Source organism: Bufo bufo, chromosome 1, assembly GCF_905171765.1.
Source record: "Bufo bufo chromosome 1, aBufBuf1.1, whole genome shotgun sequence".
NCBI lineage: Eukaryota > Metazoa > Chordata > Amphibia > Anura > Bufonidae > Bufo > Bufo bufo.
The window spans coordinates 21,610,175-21,618,501 of record NC_053389.1 but is presented as its reverse complement, the minus strand read 5'-3'; positions in this window follow the sequence as shown (position 1 = coordinate 21,618,501).

The window sequence follows — 8,327 nt, the reverse complement described above, 5'->3', positions numbered from 1 at the left end:
TGGCGTCTATCTTGGCAACATGGAGGGGGACCACGGGAGGGGGACCCTGAGGGTGGGGGCACCCTCAGGGCACTATAGTGTCAGAAAAACCGCTTTGTTTTCCTGACACTATAGTGATCATTTAACATGACTATGAAGATTACTGTTTTCTAGCTGCTGTGGACTGTGGACAACAGCAGCTAGAAACAGTAATTTTCATAGAGCTGTGTTCTGATTTATGGACACAGCACTCAGCATGCTTAGCCAGTCAGATAGAAGGCTGGGTGAGCATGCTGAGAGCTGTGTCTAAATAACATAACACATTAAAGGGATTCTGTCACCAGGTTTCACCCCTGTCAGCTAAAAATATGCTGATGTTCAGGGCGTCTTCATGATTCCTAATGTGTGCTTATAAATGTCATCTGTGGGCTTATTTAGCTAAAAAACAGCTTTTACTAACCTGTCAGTCAAACAAATAAGGTGCCCAAGGGGATGTTAATGGATGCAAGGTGCCGGCCGCACCCGCCGCCGTTCGTGCCCAGCGCCGCCTTTCCGGACTTCTGCGCCGCCTCCTAATCCTCTATGGCCTCTCGCTCTCCCTCCCTCCCCCCTCCTCCTGCTGTAAGATCTCGCGCGTACAGGGGTTGAGCGAAGTGCCGGCGCATGCGCACTTCGCTGTAAGAAGCCAAATGGAGAAGTCCGCACGGGCGTATCAGGCAGAGCCCTGTGCGCAAGCGCGAGATCTTACAGCAGAAGGAGGGGGAGGGAGGGAGAGCGAGAGGCGGCACAGAGGATTAGGAGGCGGTGCAGAAGTCCGGAAAGGCGGCGCTGGGCACGAACGGCGGCGGGTGCGGCCAGCACCTTGCATCCATTAACATCCCCTTGGGCACCTTATTTGTTTGACTGACAGGTTAGTAATAGCTGTTTTTTAGCTAAATAAGCCCACAGATGACATTTATAAGCCCACATTAGGAATCGTGAAGACGCCCTGAACATCAGCATATGTTTAGCTGACAGGGGTCAAACCTGGTGACAGAATCCCTTTAAAGAAATTACTGTTTCTAGCTGCAGTGGACTAGCAGCTAGAAACAGTAATTTCTTTAATGTGTTATGTTATTTAGACTGAGCTCTCAGCATGCTTAGCCAGTCAGTAATTTTCATAGTGCTGTTATGATTTATGGACACAGCTCTCAGCATGCTTAGCCAGCCTTCTATCAGAAGCCTGTGGACTGTGACTCTCAAGATGCAAAGCCAGATAGAAGGCTGGCTAAGCATGCTGAGAGCTGTGTCCATAAATCATAACAGCACTATGATTGCCCTCCCTTCCAACTGGATAAGTTCATCTGATACCTGCCCCAGAAGGCCACTCATGCGCTATGTGGACTGTACCTTCTCCTGCAGCATAACCTGACTCCTCCCACACCTGATCACATGGCCATGACATCATCACAGGTCCTGTTGTCTCGCGGGCTGGTGTGGCTGAGCGCTGTGCTGGTCGAAACTGCTGAGCAGGTTGTACACAGCGCAGCGTGCAGGAGGGATAACGGCGGGCGCACTGAGGTCATATCCGGCGGGCCGCGGCATTACAGGAACAGCACCAGCTGCTCTGACGTCCTGCCGCCGGATATCCTGTGACGTATATCCGGCGGCAGGACTTCAGAGCAGCTGGTGCTGTTCCTGTAATGCAGCGGCCCGCCGGATATGACCTCAGTGCGCCCGCCGTTATCCATCCTGCACGCTGCGCTGTGTACAACAGAGGACTTTTAGCGCGGGCCGCTCCCGACGGCCTTTTGGCTGGCGGATGGGCCTATTTTATGGTAGGGGCCTGGAGCTGCATCTCCATCAGCCCCTATGTTAATCTGGCCCTGCCTATAAGTCAATGTTCAGCTCTTTAAATAGGCCTTGAGACATAAGTCAGATATTAAGTAAGCCAGCACCTCATCTGCAGACAGCTGTTTCGGGGTAATTGCCCCTCATCAGTGCAGAGCAGAGAGTAACAAACACAATGGAATCCTCATGAACAGAGGCCAGAAGTGCAGTAAAGACTGTTATTTATTTTTATTTATTTATGTTTTTTTCACAGTATTAGGCTTATTGCACACGACCGTATGGCTTTTTCAGTGTTTTGCGGTCCGTTTTTCACGGATCCGTTGTTCCGTTCTTTTGTTTCCGTTGTGTTTCCGTTTCTGTTCCGTTTTTCCGTTCCGTTTTTCCATATGGCATATACAGTATACAGTAATTACATAGATAAAATTGGGCTGGGCATAACATTTTCAATAGATGGTTCAGCAAAAAACGGAAAGGAAACGGAAGACATACGGATGCATTTCCGTATGTGTTCCGTTATTTTTGCGGACCCATTGACTTGAATGGAGCCACGGAACGTGATTTGCGGGCAATAATAGGACATGTTCTATGTTAAAACGGAACGGAAAAACGGAAATACGGAAACGGAATGCATACGGAGTACATTCAGTTTTTTTTGCGGAACCATTGAAATGAATGGTTCCGTATACGGACCGTATACGGACCGCAAAAAACGGCCAGTAAACGGGGAAAAAAAAACGGCCGTGTGCAGGAGGTCTCAAGAGTTTCCACTCTGGGTCATGTGGAGAAAATTTTCTGCATTGGAGTTTGCTTTCTTACTGTAGAAATTATATTTATCACAAACCTCAGGTCAGGAATGTGATGTTTATTTGGATTTAAATTTTTCTTTTTCTTTTTTTTTCCTGTGGCAAATTTCTCTCTCGGATTCCAGTGTATTTCAGGGAGCTGAGACGCTGTGATCTTTGAGGAGGCCGAGTAGAATATACATTAACATATTGAACGTTAGAGCAAATTGTATCCGATATGAAGACGACCTTGTAATTTGTAGTGTACATGGGACAATAGTGTAATATTATGGTATATAATAGGATACAGTAATGTACTATAATTACTGTACAACTGCTGCAGAGTCTATATATAATTTAGGAGATCTGTGGTCTGCAGCCTGTGGCTCTCCAGAAGCTAAAATACCCAGCAGCCCCTGAGATCAACAATGATGGGAGTTGTAGTATCACAGGTTCCAGATCATTAGAGAAAAGAACAGGGTGATTTAAAAAGGGATGGCACCTGACGTAAAGGCCTGTAGTTAAAGAGACTCTGCTCTTGAAAAATGAAAGTTGTACACCCAGCTTTTCCACAGTCTGATATTGTCCATCCCTCTCATCTCTCCTTCTAAATCCTGGTATGTCTTGTCTGAACTATTAATGTCTCTTTCCCTGCTGGATTTATTGAGTATTTGTTGACATTGACTATTTCACCCCTGTATCTGGTCCTCCTTGATTAGGCCAAATGTAGCCCCCTCCCCTCTTGGTCACACCTGATTGAACACTGAGTGGTATAAATCTAAGGTCCTAGGTCTTTTCAGACCTTGGTCTTTCCAAATGCAACATCTCTCAAGTACAACTCTTAAGTGCAGGAACTGAATTATACCAGAATGGGACCAGAAGTGGACCACAGGTAATTACAGACATAGTTAATGCAAACAATGTTTCAATTTTTCATCTTACTCTTCCCACTTGTCAACAACCTCCTGAAATACCCCCACATTCATTCACCCAGCAAGGAACTATTCATCTCTTCCTACATCTTACCTTCTCATCTGATCGCTTGCACAAACCTGCTTGGCAACATAAAACACTTCCTTCCCAAACACACACAGATACCTCTTGCCCTCTCCTATTCTCACCTATTAACTCTTTCTCTGCTTCTCCTTACTGCTGGTGATATCTCTCCAAATCCAAGCCCCCCTCAGCAAATCCCCACTATCACCTCTATGTCCCAATACAAATCTCCTTCTACAAATTCCTGCAACCCCTTAAATCTAATAACCATTCCTCTGACCCCTGCTCATTTGGTTTCTCTTGCAGGAGCATTATGGAACACACGCTCTGTCTGTAACAAACTGTCGTACATTCATGAACTTTTCATCTCTCAAAACCTTTCCTTTCTGGGTCTCACAGAAACATGGCTGACACCCTCTGACACCTCCTCCCCTGCTGCACTCTCTTATAGTGGATTTAAATTCACTCACACCCCCCGCCCCGGCTGCAAACATGGTGGAGGAGTTGGTCTTCTCCTATCAGACACCTGCTCCTACAGCCCAACTCCACTGCCACCCTCCATTACGCTCACGTCATTTGAAGTACACTCTGTTCGCATCTACTCTCCCTCAAACCCCCAAGTAGCCGTCATTTACCGCCCCCCAGGCCCAGCCACCATCGTTCTTGACCACTTTAACACCTGGCTACTACACTTTCTTTCTGCCGACATCCCCACTATCATCATGGGTGACTTCAACATCCCTATTGACACCTGCCACTCAGCCGCCTCTAAACTCCTATCGCTCTCTTCCTCCTTCGGCCTATCACAGTGGTCTTCAGTTCCCACCCACAGAGATGGTCACACTTTGGATCTTATCTTTACCTCTGCTCCCTATCTAACCTTTCTAATTCGCCTCTCCCCCTATCCGACCACAACCTACTCACCTTCTCTTTATTGGTCTCTTCTGCTGCTCCCCCGGTCCACACACTAGCACACCCCCGCAGGAACCTTAAACATCTAGACTTTCGCTTGCTTTCTGACTCTCTTCACCCACTCTCTACCATCTGTTCCCTCTGTTCTGCTTTTCTGTACATTGATGACAAGAGGAAGTTCCCCCCCTCCCCCCTTGCTGGTGGGTGAAACCGTTACTTCTTCTTTCTTTGAATCTGCTTGCTTGAGCTGAACGGAAACCACAAAGAAGCACATGATAAAACACAAAGTAAGATTCTAGTTTATAGGCGTTGGCTGAATGCCTGGCCGCCATCTTAGCTAAACATAGTTCTCAACAAGCAAGTATCCATTTTGTATCAATAGTCCATAACAGTCCCCCCTTGGAAACTTGATTGTAGACTTTCCCTTCGCCTAGCGAATCCCCTGGGCATACCATTCGTATCCTCTTCACCCGCAGTGGCGACAACCTACCCCTTATAGGTAGGCTCCCGGTTGCTCGGACTTGTGGTAATACCCTGGGATTCATCTCACCCTATCTCAGCCAGGCATCATTGTGAGGAGGGGGAGCTGTGTTGAACGATGCTTCCTTCTGTTCTTCCTCATCGTAGAGAAGCATGATAGGTCGTTCATCAGTTTTCTTCATTCTTTTTGAAAAGCGGGTCACACAAATAAGAACGAGCTTAATCACTACATATATCACCAATATTATTAGGGCTACCTGCAATATTACTTGGACAATTCCCATGAGCCAACCTCCAATACCTTTAAACCAGTTGTCAGGGTTAAGGAAAGAGAAGGTATCAGACCACCATGTATCTTTACCAGCTTTATGTGAGTCCAGCCATTTATCCCTTAGATCCGCCATTTTCTCTATACCCACCTTAACTTGCAAATTACCCTGCGGGTCTATGTAATGGCAACAAGAGGGTCCCACAACCTGGCACATACCTCCATCTTTAGCTGTAACATAATCTAGAACTAATGTGTGTTGGTTGGTGACAATGATTAACTGGTTTTGCACAATGTTCGAGGTATTCATAAGTCTCATCACTTCCCATATTTGGTCATCCAGGTAGTCTGTTGCTACTACCAGATGATCCCACATCTGCATTATCATGGGATATATGAAGATGGAACTAACAATTTTGTTGGAAATGCTAATCTCTACTACATGTGGCTTGCCATTTGGTCTGGGTGTGTTATCTTTGGCCCTACGATACAAGGTGTGTTTTGGTACTGCATTTATGTCAATTTGAGAGTGTGGTACTATAAAGGTGGCAGGAGTAAGCCTGGCGATGGTGCACAGTCCTATGACATTCTTGGATAACCATTTGTACACTTTGTGTCCACAAACTAAGTATATGTCCTCTGGGACTGCCACTGCTGTGCTATTGAATAATCGGGTAATTAGTTTGGCTAATTGTATCCCTTTCGCCAGCTCATATCCTTTTAACTGACCTTCAGTGGTGTTAGCTAATATACCTGTGATAAGGTCCTGTACAGTATGGTTGTTACAGGGTAGGTCTTTTCCGTTCACAGCATCTACACCAATACACTGCACGTGGCTGTCTGTTTCTGAGTCATCGCAACCTGAGTGTATGTGTGGACTAAATGTCATACCTTTGGTTTGTACTTGGAGACAATAACAGTGTGTCCAGCTAGGAAAACATGTGACATTAGCCCAGTGTCCCTCTTGCCAAGGAGTAGAGCTATAATCTACCGAGGGTCCTGATCTGTTTATCATGAGCCATGGGGCATCTGCCCACCCTGCGACAGGTAAGGCCACTTCCCTGTCTTTGTGTGTACTGGATTTAACTTGGTGTATGCTAGTGAGAAAGATGGTAGAATTGGACAGGTCAATCAGTTCAGAAAGGTCCAGGGGTATTGCGAAATAAGGCATACTTATTGAACTCACGGGACTGTGGGTACAGATCCAACAATCTCTCAGAGTCTCATTCAACCCCTGGACTAGAATTTGATGGTGCCGTATCAGTAAATTGTCCCATTCATCACCCAGTGGAGTGAACACTGCTGATATGCCTACAGTCAAAGTCATGATAAGTAGATGGACCCTCATGGCTTATTGTTCCAGGGTCGTCAGGACAGCCTTTACTCTTTTACAATGTGAGGCGTGGATCCAGGTAGGCCTCCCTTTGAGTTTCACAGAGGTCGGGGTAGTCAGCAACACCTGGTAAGGCCCCTTATATCATGGTTTGAGGGTGTTTCTGATGTGTTTCTTGACCACCACCCACTCTCCAGGTTGGAGAGTGTGGCTTCCCTCTAGGGAGTCAGGATCTGGAATGGAAGAGAAAACTTGTGCACGTATGTTAGACAATTGTTTACTCAGGGCAATCACATATTTTGCAACAGATTCATAATGTATTTGCAATTGCTGTGGGAAGTACTGCCCCATCCTAGGCCCTGTCCAAAACAAAATTTCATATGGAGTCAGTTTGTGTGGAAGCCTAGGGGTGTGTCTAACTGAAAATAGTGCTATTGGCAGGCATTGTACCCAACTGAGCCCTGTCTCCCTAGTCATTTTCAGCCTCTTGGACTTCAGTACCCCGTTCAGTTATTTGACTTTGTCGCTGCTTTGGGGTCTGTAGGGTGTGCGATAGGCACAAGTGTGACCCTACCATCTTCCAGACTTCTTGGGTTAATCTAGCAGTGAATGCTGGGCCCTGATCACTCTCAATGACCTCAGGTACTCCGAACCTACAAACAGTTTCCTGCATTAAATTCTTAGCAGTTGTTGTGACTGTTTGATTTCGGACGGGGTAGGCTTCTGGCCACCCAGAGAACAAGTCTACCACTACTAGCACATATTGAAACCCTTGTCACATTGGAATCTGGATGTGGTCAATTTGACCGTTGCAACGGGTACTGGGCTTTGGGGAGACATTTAGTTGGTGTAGGCTCAGTTCTTCCCGGGTTGCACTGCGCACAGATGAGGCAAGACTGAGTATGCCTCACCAGGACAGGGGTTATCCCGGGGGCCACCCATATTTTGTCTATTAGTTCTTTCATGATGGTCTTAGATTGGTGGGTGGGCCCATGAGCTATTGAAGCTATAAGAGGATAGAGAGCTTTGGGCAGAGATACTCTCTTTCCTTGGGTCCACACTGACTCTTTTAGCCAATCCAATTTTTCTTGTGGCGTGGCCTGCTTCTGTAACTGGACTAGCAGGTCCCAGGAGACCTCTTTTGATTTCTGTGTTAGGTCTTTTGTGGACTCTGTTGCCATCAAGACTTGTGAGGTCTGTTCTTCTTCCTCTTTCACTGCTACTTGCTTTGCTGCTTGATCAGCTAGGGCCTTTCCTCTGGCTTCAGAGGTGTCAGCTCGAGTGTGCCTGTAGATCAATAAAATCTTCAGATTCTCCAGTATACTCCCCCCTTGGAAGAGGGAGAAGAGCAGCAGGATTGAGGATGTGACATCTTTGAATAGTGATATTATCAGGTAGGAGCAGGCTACCTTGCAACCGTAGGTGACGTTGATTAGTCAGATGCCTAGGTTGTGTTTGAATGGAGAATGGCAGAAATGTCATGTGGTGCTAGGATAGTGAAGGGGTGGCCTAGTACCATATCAGAAGTGGTGGCCAGCAGGGCACTGGCTGCATGTACAGCTCTGACACAGGAAGGGGCTGCCCTGGCTACTGGGTCCAGTCTCTTTGTATGGTAGGACTTTGGGGTCCTTCAGGGTCACAGTGACTGGTGGGACATTGAGGCATCCGATATCCTGGGGTCCCCTGGCCCAGAGAGTATCGGGAATGAGGTGCAAAATGGTTTGCAGCGAATCCCCTTGCTCATATG